This window comes from Pithys albifrons, chromosome 15 (assembly GCF_047495875.1).
Source record: "Pithys albifrons albifrons isolate INPA30051 chromosome 15, PitAlb_v1, whole genome shotgun sequence".
NCBI classification, from domain to species: Eukaryota; Metazoa; Chordata; class Aves; order Passeriformes; family Thamnophilidae; genus Pithys; species Pithys albifrons.
In genome coordinates this window covers 11,572,068-11,584,447 of record NC_092472.1, presented here as the reverse complement: position 1 = coordinate 11,584,447, position 12,380 = coordinate 11,572,068, and positions in this window count along the sequence as shown.

Here is a 12,380-nt window from a genome sequence, read left to right as displayed (position 1 = left end):
CCAGAGAGGGGACAAAGCCACTAGAGGGCACAAGTATGACAGAAACATGTCCCTTCATCAAGGGACCTCTGGCTTCTTGGGACAACAGCTCCAGAGGTCCCCAAAAGCCCTCATCAACCCCGTTCTTCAAAAAGTCCATGCTTAGCTGATGTCCTGCTGACCCGGGGCTTTGGAGTCTCCCAGAAAGTGGTGTGGGTGACACTGCTGCACCTGGAACTGCTGGTGCTGCATAACAGAGATGTGTCCAGAGAGCATCACATCACCCCAGCCAGCCCCAGCCCCAGCAATGGCCGCCTGTGTTGCACAGAGGAAGCACCTCCATCTTCTGCCCTTCAGCTTGGGGGCTACGTGGCTCACAAACAGCCATTCAGAAGAGCCTGAGTGTGCACACCAGGCAGCACCTTCTCACACCCAGAAAACAGACTGAAGGAAACCCTCAGACCCCCTCCCCCATCAATAGTGCACCTCCCAGTAGCCCGAGATTCTGTCAGGCAGGGCTGGCTGATAGACCTGGGTGTCCCTGGCCAGGCAACAAGACATGAGTCCTTTGAGAAGCCATCTGGCCATTGCCAAGGGCAATTTCCAGCGTTTCTTTGTCCTTTTCTTCTCCTTCCTCCCCCAGAGCATCCTTCAGGCAGGCATTCCCCTCCTCACGCCTGCAGCCGGCACCACTTTCATTAAGGCTCTACTACCAAACCAAACACCATTTGTCAGGGAAACGGCTGCCAGAGCAGCTCTGCTGGAACAGATGCCCCTGTGTCCCCTAGCAAACAGTCACTGCAACACCCGCTCTCCTGGTGTGCCACACACCTGCACATACACGTATTTGCACACTATCTGTGTGGGTTTCCTGTTCTTGATGCAAGATGGAGCTGCAGACTCCTAACTCACGGGCTAAATTCCTGCTTCCAGTTCAGTGGGTACCCTGGGACTCCTGTGTGGGTGTCTAAACTGTCCCATCACAGCCCTGCCATCTGCCCTGGACATGGCTGGCAGGTGCTGCCAGCCTGGGGGTGTTTGTATCACTGTTGGGACCGCACAGTCCCAGCCTGATCTGCCCTCCCTGCTCACAGCTCCTATCCCAGCGGGAGCAGCAGATCTCCTCCCTGACAGCAGGAACCCAGAGCCACTCAAGGCAGAGGCAGCAACACCTTCCAACCCCATGCACACAGGGACTGATGCTGATTAAACGCAGCATCAGTGCTGATAATTAATTTCTCAGAGGATAAATTACTTGGGAAAGCTCCAGAATGAATGTTGTTCTTCCTGCCATACAGCCATTGGGTCTACTTGGCCTTTTAAAAAAATCTAACAGCAAACAGAAAGAGTATTCCCTAATGAAGAACTGCAGCCGTGCCCTGGTCTTGGTATGCCTGCTGGGTTCAGGGTGTCTGCTGGGGCTGTTTGCTGGGTCTATGCAGATGCAGGCAGGGCAAGGGGATGTGCTGGCACTGCCCATGTCCCACCAGTAATGAAAACCCTCAGAGCTGGCTGTGGACATTGACCAAACACCCTCCAGCAGCTACTTACACCCCTGTCTTAGTCCACACCATGGGCTGAGACATCCCAGTCTCCTCATGGGATCTGCCTGGGGAATCACAGGATCTATGTGGAGGCATCTGCCCATCCTCTCCCCAGGCACTGCCTGTCATCTATGGGGTTGGATGTGTCTGTACCTAACCCTGAGCTAGAGGGTTGGGAGCTAATCCCCTCCATTCCATCTCACCATAGCACCGCTCCCTCCAGGTGCTGGCGCAAGGCCACGCTGGATGCGAATGCAGAGCGAGAAGCCCCTGCAGACAGCATTATTACGCAGGGCTCTCCATCCCTTTTGCTTAATAGGAAGCATTTTTCTGTTTCATTTCCCTTACTCTTGGAGCTGAAACTGCCTTTCTGCAGCAAAACACACCAAGCCAAAGAAATTCTTCTCCCTTTCCAGCTCACAAACACCCCTCCTTCCTCCACTATCAGAAATGCTCCTTCACAGTCCACCCCCTTCCCAGGGTACGTTGTACTGTTGGAGGGTCAAGTGATCCCCGTCACATGTCCTTCCACCGGCACCTTGGAGACAGCAGCGACAGAGGTACCGAGGGGGCTGCAGGATTCTGTTATCTCCGTGTACCAATCTTGCAAATATGGCAGAAGGCAAAGCCTGCCCTCGGTTCACCTCCCCTGGCCCTCCCTGAGGGCACTTCACGCACTTGGCCCACTTCAAGGCTGAGCTAAGTCCACCATTCGTTACTGGGTAATTAAACTCTTAATTAACAGGCTGGTTTCTCCTCAGAGCCCTGCCAGCATCTCTTGTTCCCTCTGTCAGCTGCCTCCTGGCAGGGCAAAGCTGCAGGGGCTGGGGAGTGCTCCTGCCCCCGAGATGGCTCCAAGGTGGTTTCCCTACCTCCTCCATGATCTGTCCCTGCCAGCCTGGCTCTGGGGCACTCTGACCCTGCCTGGCTGTGGGCGGATGCCCTGAAAAAGTGCCTGGGACACAAGTCAGGCTGACACGTGTCTGGGCTCAGAGGGATACCCGAGAAATCAGAGGCAAACAAGGATGAGACGTTGCCACCATAAGTGATGCTTAAGCCTAAAAACTCCAAGAGTAGAAAACATTCCAGCTAAAAAACCTTAAAAAAATCTATATTCAAGATATTCCTGCCTAAAGAAAAAATCTCTCAGCAGCTTTTGCTGCCGGCAGGTCCCTCTGTGTGCTCCTCCTTCCTAAGGAGGTACTAAGCAAGGAAAGGAGGTAGCAGTGCCGTGTCCCAACCCTGAGCTGGCTGGACCATAGGGGACAATATGGAGACCCTGCCCCAGGCTCCCCACCAGACTCCAAACCTCAGAGAACTGCAGCAAACCAGCCGTGATGAGCTGCCGTCCTCGGTGAGACGGCAGGGGCTGCCCTGCAGCGCTCCGGCTTTCGTGTATTCATCACTTGTCAGCTCCCCTTAGCTGTGAAGAGAGGGTTATCCTTCCCCCGAGGCACAGCCGTCCCGCTCCCAGCAGGGCTGGGGACACAGGAGGTTGGCACTGAGTGATCGCCATCCCGATGCCGAGCCAGGGTGGCGGGGTGGGAGGAGAGAGGCGCGTTTGGCTAATCCAAGTGGAAGCTAATTGTGTTTCATTGAGGTTTTATCTCTGCAACTGGCAACATGCTCCTGCAGGAGATTTAGTGTGAAGTTCTCTGGTCCCTGCCAAGAAGGCTGCTTTTTTTTTTTTTAGAGAAAGCACATTATGCGTCAAAGTTGAAATTCAAATCCGTTTTCCTTCACTCCCAGAGTGTATTTATGATGCTCCAGATATTCCTTGCACATCACGGTTTGTGAGAAGCCCCCAGCCTCTGCAGGAGCCTGGGACCAGCTCAAAGAGCTGCCCCAACTTTTTCTGCTTTATGTTTTTCCCTTTTGCTTTAAATTGTTGCTGCGTAGATGGAGAGGGAATAAGCTGCTGCCCATGCAAGGATCCAAGACTGCTGAACTCCCTCCAGCCCTCCCACAGCTTTCCAGCCCAGAGTTGCTGGCTCCATCCCATCCCTGCTGTAGTTTATGCACCCCCTGACCTCCCCTGCCCCCCCCCATCCCCTAAATTCGTCACACTCTGGTGTGTGGAGTTGCATCCTGGAAGGGGTTGGCAGCAAATCGAGTGTTTTTCCCTAAAGATGCTTCACTTCTCCTCCCTTTGTGGGGGTTTAGCAGTTTTCAAGTACAGCCATGCCAGGAGGTGAATCAGCCCAGCCTGGAGGCTGCATGGGGGAGTGCAAAGGGGGGGACACAAAGGAGGGCGCATATGGGAGTGCAGAGGGAGTAATACAGGACTGCAGCCCTCTCAGCCAAACCCTTTGGGGTGTAAACCCACCTGATTTGATGAAGCAGGCTGTGAGGGTGGATAGGTGGGGGGCTCCTTCTTCACCCTCCACCCAACAGCTCATCTCAACGTGTCAGGACAGGCCCAGCATCTGCAGTCACTGGAAAATCATGCTCCATTTCCAGAAGGGAAAGCAAAGTGTAAATCTCTCTCTCAGGCACACATTTGTTCCTCTGCAGCAAGAAAAGTGGTGAAAGCTTTAATTTCCGAGCTGGGAAGGAGAGACAATGATACATCAGCAACACCCCGGGTGCAGAGAAAGAAAACATCAATTCCAGGATTCCACCAGTGGCCACCAAGATTTCTCCCTCCCTGCCTGTAACCCAGAAACACCACAGATTTCCCTGCCGGCCCTGCGGCTCTTACCTCTCACTGTGTTTGGGGGAAATCGGGACACCTTTGTGGTCATGAGGGTGGTTATTGCACCACTGTTTGCCCAGAAGTGCCAGGCTGGGGGGAGGCGGAGAATCCCCCCAGCTGGATTTCATATTCAGAGCAGGCTGTCCATAGTGCTTGGCTCTCCCCAGAGGTTTCCTTCATAAGATGGAGCAAATTCCACTTATCCATCAAGGGGGAATTTGCATTTTAAATATTCGAACTCCAAATGTCACCCAGTTTGATCCCCTAAGCTGAACAAATGCAATGGAGCAGGGAGGGGGCCAGGGGCGGCTCTCCAGGGTGAACGGCTGGGAAAAAAGGAAAACCCCAAGGTTAAAGGTGTGTACAGATGTTTAATCCACGATGAGATTGAGGATGGGAGCAAACATAACAGAGACCTTCCCCCTCTTCCAACCTCTGTCAGGCAGGACACAGGGGAACAGGTATCGGAGGCTCCAACCATTAAGGATTAGGGATTTCGTGTTTGAGATTTTGTTTACACAATAAGACTTAAGACTGCATGGAGTGTAGGTGGATTCTCCCCAGTGCCTGCAGAGGGATTAGTGTCTATAAAGCAGACAGAATGAGCTAAAAATTGGAGAGATCAAAGTGCAGAAGGAGGAATCCCACATTCTCAGTGATAGGAGAGGAGGGAAGGGAGAGGACAATGGTCAAGCCTGAGACAATTGCAGCTGTTGGCCCTGGAGAGCACGGGTAAAGGCATGGAGCATCCTCATATTGCAGCTTCAGGGATGCCAGAAGGCATCTCAGGGAGCAGCCAGACCCTAGGCATTTTCCATCCTTTCCTGGGGCAGCAAAACCTCCCTGGCTAGCTTCAGCCTTCAGGAGAGCAATGACCAAGCTGTTCCTGAGCTCCTCACTGCCATGGGACCATCTCTGGGGATCACAGCAGAGGAAGGGTGTCCAGCCTGGACTCCTCTGCAGCATTGGAATGCAGGGGGAAGCTCAGCACTGAGCCCTGCAGGGAGGGGACCCTGATTCCACTGCCAATACTGGTTCCCCATGAACGAGGTGACACTGCCACGTGCCAGCCCGTGCCACGTGAGGAGGGGACACGCTCTACTGAAGCCCTGGACCTGCAGTGCCCAGCCTGCTCTCCCTGCCTGGCTGAGCAAATGAGCCCTTTCCTCTTCACCTCATCAAAGACATGGGCTGATTCAATTAATACAGGGCACCAACCCTTGTCCCCAGAAGGCAAATGGGATGAGTATTTAAGGCACGAAGTTTTCTCGCCCCTAGCACCTCGTTACCACTCCAGCCCCCCATGCAGAGGGCACTGCCTCCTGCCAGCTCCCTGCCTATTATGCATGGCAGCTGTCTGCATCTAGGGGCGGGTAAAGTCATTTAGGTTGGGAGCAGGATGCACCTGCTAGCCCTGCACTACTGCATCTTGGCCTCAGGGACCAGGAGCCCAGTCAGAGTAGGCTCAGAGCTGCCTCCAGTGCTGGCAGCTTGGGAGCATCTCTGGCTGCAGCAGCCCATGGCTGTGGGGCTCACACTGCTGCAGGCAGCTCCTTTTCTTCCTTGGCATCTGCAGTGACCAAGTTTGCTCCATTACTCAGTTTTTTGAGAGGCAGAAGGTGCATGTGCTCACCCACACAGCTGCCCTGCATCCTGAGCCTTGCCCCACTCAGGCACGGGACACAAGTTCTATCCTCACCTCTGCCTCCAAACCCTCAGGCAGGCAGGCACACGGGCACTCCTTTGCCACAAATGAGTCTGAAACGGTTCAGAAGAACTAATTCCCTCCTTCCTTAATGCATGGAAGCTTCTTACGCTAAATCTATACAGACACAATTAGCATTATTCATATTCCATATGCTCCACTCCCTAGTGATGAATATTAATCTCTTTCCCGCTCCCAGGCATTAGAGATAACAGTGTTGCACTGGCTGCTGCGGTGGCAGAGATGGTCTGAGGGAGTGATGCTGCAGGTGGAGACAGTTTCATTCCCATGTCAGGAAGGGGAGATTTTGTGTTTCTTTAGGGCTAGGCTGGTTTGATGGCTGCAGGGCTGTGCTGAAGCAGGGCATCCTTTCTGGTCCTACTCTGAGCTGAACTGGTCTACACTGGGGCTGCTCCAGTCCTCCTGAGGTATATGTATTGTGAAGCCCCAACCCTCCCTGCACCTTCCAGCTCTCCACAGGTTTTGGAGGTAGAGTATGACTTAGTCAGACTGTCCTGCCTCTGCAAACTCAAATTTTAGAGCATTTCTGAGGATGAGAAGTGGTTCTGGGCATTGCAGGAGCTAAACCGTTTACTCTTGGTGCTCCCAAGGGTATGAGCATCTCTGCCAGAATCCCAGAGCATCCCTGCTGTGACGCCTGGCCATGCCCATGAAATCAGCACAGCCAGACAACTGTGGCACCTGGGTCCCTGTCTCAGACATGCTTCTATATCTCTGCACAGCATCTCCTGCTAAATGGGGCATGGGGCAGCAGCACCCACCAATGCTGCAAAAGGAGCACAAGAAGGGGGCAGAGGAAACAATGCAGCTGGTGCAGCTCATCCACATGACTGCCACTATAATGCAGGGACGTGGTGGTGTTTACAATTCAAGGAGGGGCCATTCCACACACAGGCAGGGCTACATGGACTATCCACAATCCTGTGTCCATCTGTCCATCCATTCTTGCCCTCCACATGTGGCTCCAGGCCAAGTCTGGGCACTGTGAGCAGGGGGCCCGGGGGCTGCGAATTGAAATGCCATACATGTGGTGGGGGTGGAAAGGATACAGGCCAAGAGGCACCATGTCACTATACATCCATTTGCATGTTTAATCCTCTGCTGGGGAGTACAGCGTCAGGTCCCCCATCTGCTCTGCATCTCGCATCATTAGCTGGCTGGTTTCCGAGCCGACTCTGAGCAGAGGTGGGAGTTGAGCAGAGAGGGGAGAAGGGAGGGTAGTCCCAGCCCCACGCACCATCACGTGTCAGCAGACTGGGGAGCAATGGAGGATCCTCCCCCTTGCTGGAGGTGGTGGGCAGCACACAGAGGACAGGGAGGAGTGTGGGTGGAGGGGGGTCAATGTCTATGGCTTCCTGAGATGCTGCTGTTCTCCAAGCTTCCCCGTGGGCAGAGTGAAGGGGACAGGGCATCTCTTCACCTCTCACAGGTGCTGCCTACACTTTAACTTTGCCCCAGGGTAGCAATAGTCCCCATGGCTGGTTCTTCGTTGCAGGCAAGTCAGGAAACACCCACAGCCAGCCCATGCATGAAGGTGAGCTCAGCTCTGCTACACAAATCCAGCCACATCAACTATCTCCACTACCATTAACCTCAGGGTGATGGCCCTGGGACACAGTCCCTTTAAATCCCTGCACTCACAGACTGGGCTGGGACACTTTAAAGGGAAAAAATAAGGAAAAGAAATTATTTTCTTCTCACCAGCAAGCCTGGATTGCTGCCCGTTCCTCAGCAGCGCGCTGCCAGCCCGCCCACGCACCACACAGCGAGGACTGCAGAGGCCAGTGTGGGCTGGGGGATGTCAGGGGGGCCAGGGTGCAGCAGGGCCCCTCCGTGCTGGACACCTCTGCTCACCGGGATGCCATGGGGGCAGCAGTCCCACATGGTCCCTCTCTCCCTAGGGTGCACAGCATTTCTGTCTGCTCCATTACTTGCCCTATCTTCCCCATTCCCCAGGGCCATTCCCACCTCCAAGCTCCAGAAGGGCTCAGACATCCAAAATCCCTGCTGAACTCCACAGCTTGGGGCCACAAGGAGCTACTCCAGCCAGATGTGCTGAGCCAACTGGGGTTTCTCGACAAGCAGCATGAAAAAGAGGTCAGAGGGATGAAGGGGCTGGGAGACTAGAGGGGCAGGGGCAAAAGAGCCCCACATTCCCCCAGGGTCATTCTTCCCCTCTGCTTTCACGCCCGGCTGGGTTCCTTCATTACTTACCCAAGCTGTAAATTGTCTAATTTGGAGCACACCATTTATCCCTGATGTGCACTTGAGCAGCCAGATTTTGTTTTCAGGTGTGTAATTAATTTTTTTAACGTGATTTCTCTCCTAGGAAACTGCAAACAAACAGTTCTGGCTTTCATGGCTGGGCGGCTCGGGTGAGCATCAGGGCAGGGAATAGGCAGGCAAGGAGCCGAGGCCACATCCCAGAGGACAGGAGGAGCTGTGGTTTTGCAGAAGCTCCAGATTCTCCTACTTTCCAAATGCAGTTGCATCCTTTAGCATAGCCCCCTGCCTCCTCTGGCACTGCCACACTCCCCATGGGCACTGGCAAAGGTTTGCAAGGGGAAGCAACAACCACTTTCCCTGTTCCCAACTCAATCTGCTGGGAATTACCATTTTTATTAAGACCTAACATGTCCCTGGCTGCTGGGAATGTGATTTGCTCCTGGAATGAGATTACAACAGCTCCTGAGGAGCCCATATCAGCATCCACCTCACTATGATGATGCTCCCATCCCCAGACAGAGGTGCTTTCATCGACAGATGTTCCCAGGCATCTTCACCACAGGGAGAGGCTGTACTCAAGTACAGTACAGGGAGATCCCTGCAAATCCATCATTTTGAACTCTTTCCCCTCAGCTGGGGTGTTTGCTGTCCAGGGATGATGCTGGGCTATTTCTGCGTCACTTAGCACCTCTCACAGGGGAGCCATGAGGGAGGATGAAGCAGAAGCAGCGACCAAGGGGGGATAACATCTGCCCTCGCTGCATATCCCTGTGCCCAGCTGGGTGTGGGTTGTGGGGACAGGGTTTTCTGAGTTTCCTGCATCGCAAAACGCAGCAAACCTCCTCTGCTGAGCAGCACAGAGAATCACCTACTGTGAATGTGCAAGTGCATCTCTTCAATGCTCCTGCTGCCAGGGAATTTGTTATATGACTTTTGTCGGTGGTTTTCCAGATGAAAGGAGGTGAAAATCACCTCCATTAGTTGGCTGAGGCGGGTGGGAGGATCTACGGAGAGGGCGCTTGGAGGCTGATTCTGTGTGAGTCCCAACCCTCTTCCCTGCAAGACCCCTGGGCATAGGGTGGCAGTTTGGGGCACACAAGATGCTGCTGTGCCATCCCCATAAGGGGACTTGGGACAGGGCTGACATTGCAGCAATTGAGGGTGGCTGGGCCAGTGCAGCCATAAGGGGGGACTACTGATGGTGACACCCCTGGGACAAGTCACCTGCAATTCACTGCTTCCTGTCCCATCAGCACAGTCGGTCCCACAGGCAGCAGCTGCCTGCAAAACAAAGCCACTGCTACAGCAGCCCCAAAATGATCCTCCAGGAGTCAGTCTTTGCCACCACAAAACAGGCAATGACCTTCTGAGTGGGGATGGCACCACCCAAACCTCCAGAACCATGGGCCAGACTTTTGGGGGCTTTTTTTCCTATATGTTTAATTCTCTGTTGTGACTTTTGAGAAGGGACAGTGCAGACTCCAGGAGCTGTAGGAGGGGGCTGAGTGCTCTGCTCCTGTGTCCTGCTGCCCTTTATGCTTTGAAACTGCCTTCCAAGGAGCTGCTTAGCATTCAGAGCAGGTGCCTGTGCTGTTTCAGGGCAAAAACTCTAGTTTGCCTTCAAAAACACATTGATCATCTGCAGTCTGCCATGAAGGGCAGCTCCTGTCCTCCAAAACAGGACAGAGGGTACAGGCAGGCCTGGCTTGGCTTTTCCAAATGCAAGTGGGATGAAGGGACCCCAGTCCATGCTCCACCTTGCAGCACCACCCCACTATCACACCAGAGCCTCTTGCCCATCACTGCCCACCTCTCAAGCCCTTGGGATCAAACTTCTGATCTCTTAATTTTCCTTTGCTCTTTTTTTCCCCTTCTACATGGGAGGAGTTCAGCTTGCAGCTACTGCCTGCACATGAGCAGAAAATTCCCAGGAATTGCCTCTGGGAAATTCATCACAGGGGTCTGGGCAGCTGAGTCAACACCAGTCATTCCCTGCCTTTTTTTTGGCCACTGGTGGGATTGTGGGCAGGCTGCATTCTGGCTGCCTCCAGCATCCACCAGGAACCAGCACCTTTTCCCAACACAGTTTAGTGTCACATGAGGGTTATAAGCTCATCTGCCTAATGGGAGTGGCTGATTTATCTGCCTTCCCTCTCCAGATAAAGGCCTGGCTGTGGGCTCACCAAGTGGAGGAGGTAACACCAAAATAGCTTCTTTTCTTATACTTCATGTGGGGAATATTATTATGCCTCTCTTGAGTCCCCCCTCTGCTGCCAGCACAGGAAAAAACCCCGCGGTTACACCATCAGCAGCATTGTCACCAGGCAGGATGGGACTGTGTCCCTTGGCACTGCAGCCAGGCCCCTGCCACCAGGGGCTTCACCCTCCCACCCACACAAGGTAGGTACATTCTCCCAGGCACCCGTGGTGGCACAGAAAGAGCCGTGGAGCTGAGCATCTCCTCCTGCATTACTTGCCACTGCCAACTGCCATGAAGAGTAAAATCTGTTACTGCAGGAGCAAATTCCCTGCACACCACAAGCCTGGGGGCCTTTGCTGCAAAGTATTTGCTTATGACTTATTGCAGCTCCCCTAGTGCCAGCATTCCCAGCTAGGGACCAGTGTCCATTACAGTCCCTATGGCCTCAGCAGTCACCAGCTTCCCAGTGCCTGGTTGCAAAGCCCCAGGCAGCAGTAGTACCGTGGCTCTTGGAGACTCTAATTCCAACAGTGCAAAGGAGAAGCAGGTCCTGCTCCAGCCCACCCATGGCCATCTCCTCCTGGCCGCTCTGGGAAAGTGAGAAGGCTGGTGACTCACATTAGTGAGGTGAAAGTAAGGCTGGGGAGAAAAACGACTATTGATCGTCCCTGCGAGTTCAGCATGAGGCCCACCCAGCCCATGGCTGCGATCGATAGTGCCAGGGAGGCATTTGCTCTTGCTTTCACTGATGTTTGTCCTCTGAGGCTCCAGGAGGAAGCCTGTGCTGTGCCACCATTCAGCATGGCTCCTGCACAGCTCCATCCTCCATGGTGCACTCTCCACCAGGCTCTCCAAGCTGGTATTTCTACTGCAGCAAGCAGAAAAGCAGGGATGCTCACTCACACATGGCAGGGGTGAGAAGTTAAAGCAGCCACCCCATAGCTGGAGCTTCTCCATCCTCTCAGTTCCCAGGCTCGTGACACGGAGACAGCTCCAGGGTTTCTCTGTGTCGGAGCCCTGTGCACACCCTTCTCAGCAGTGATGCTTCATGTGCACAGACTCCCACCAGAGCCATGCTCCTGTCCTGCTCCCCATCCCCAGGTGCTGGCTGCTCTAGTGTTTTACGAGGTACCCAGCATGGAGATGAGATTTCCATCCATCCAGAAGAGGATGTCGGCAGGGGAGGCAGAACTACACTTCCCAGAGTGCTCCTGGCACTGCCGGGGGAAAGGCTGAGGGACCCAGACAACAGCTCCTCCCTGTTCCTATATTATTCTCCTTTTTATTTATTTGTGGGTTTTCTGCACTTAACTGGCGCCCTCGTCCACTTAATTGGGGGATTATTGCTGCTACCTGCCCACTCGCCAGAGTCCAACTCATTACTGGGGCTTATTTATTAGCAGCAAGGCAGCAGAAATGCACCCTGCAGCTCCCTCTTCTCCTCCAGCAGAGGTAGCTGGAGGCGATGGAGGAAAGCAAGCAGGAACCAGAATGGGGCCAGTGACAGCAAACACAGTTTGGCCAGGGCCAGGTCAAAACCTCTGCCATGCATGGAGGCATCGCAGCAGCCTCCCGCAGCATCTGACATCAGCCTGGGACACCACTGATCTTGGCAAAGCACAGAAGGAGCACTGAGAGCCTGGCTGCTCCTTAAAAGTGTTCCCTGAGCTCGGGAAAGGTCAGTCACACAGCGCTGTCCTTCTGCTCACAGTGAGGGACCCCTCTGCTCGGCACAGAGGCAGCTGAGTGACAGCCACATGGCAGGGCAATGCTATCGGCTCACGGAAGCCCACGGCAGGGAGGCAAAGGGGCCAGTGCCTCCTGAGTCCAGAAGCAGCGCCCCGCAGCCCCTCTCTAAACTGCTGCTCCCATTTCTAGGCGGGAGGACCCAGGAAAAATGTGGGACAGCAGGAGAGAGCTGCATATTGAGCGCTCTGATAAATAAAACATGGGGAGAAGGCAATCAGAGCTGCCCACTTGGCTGCAGCAGCTCCGTCCGCGGCTGCATAG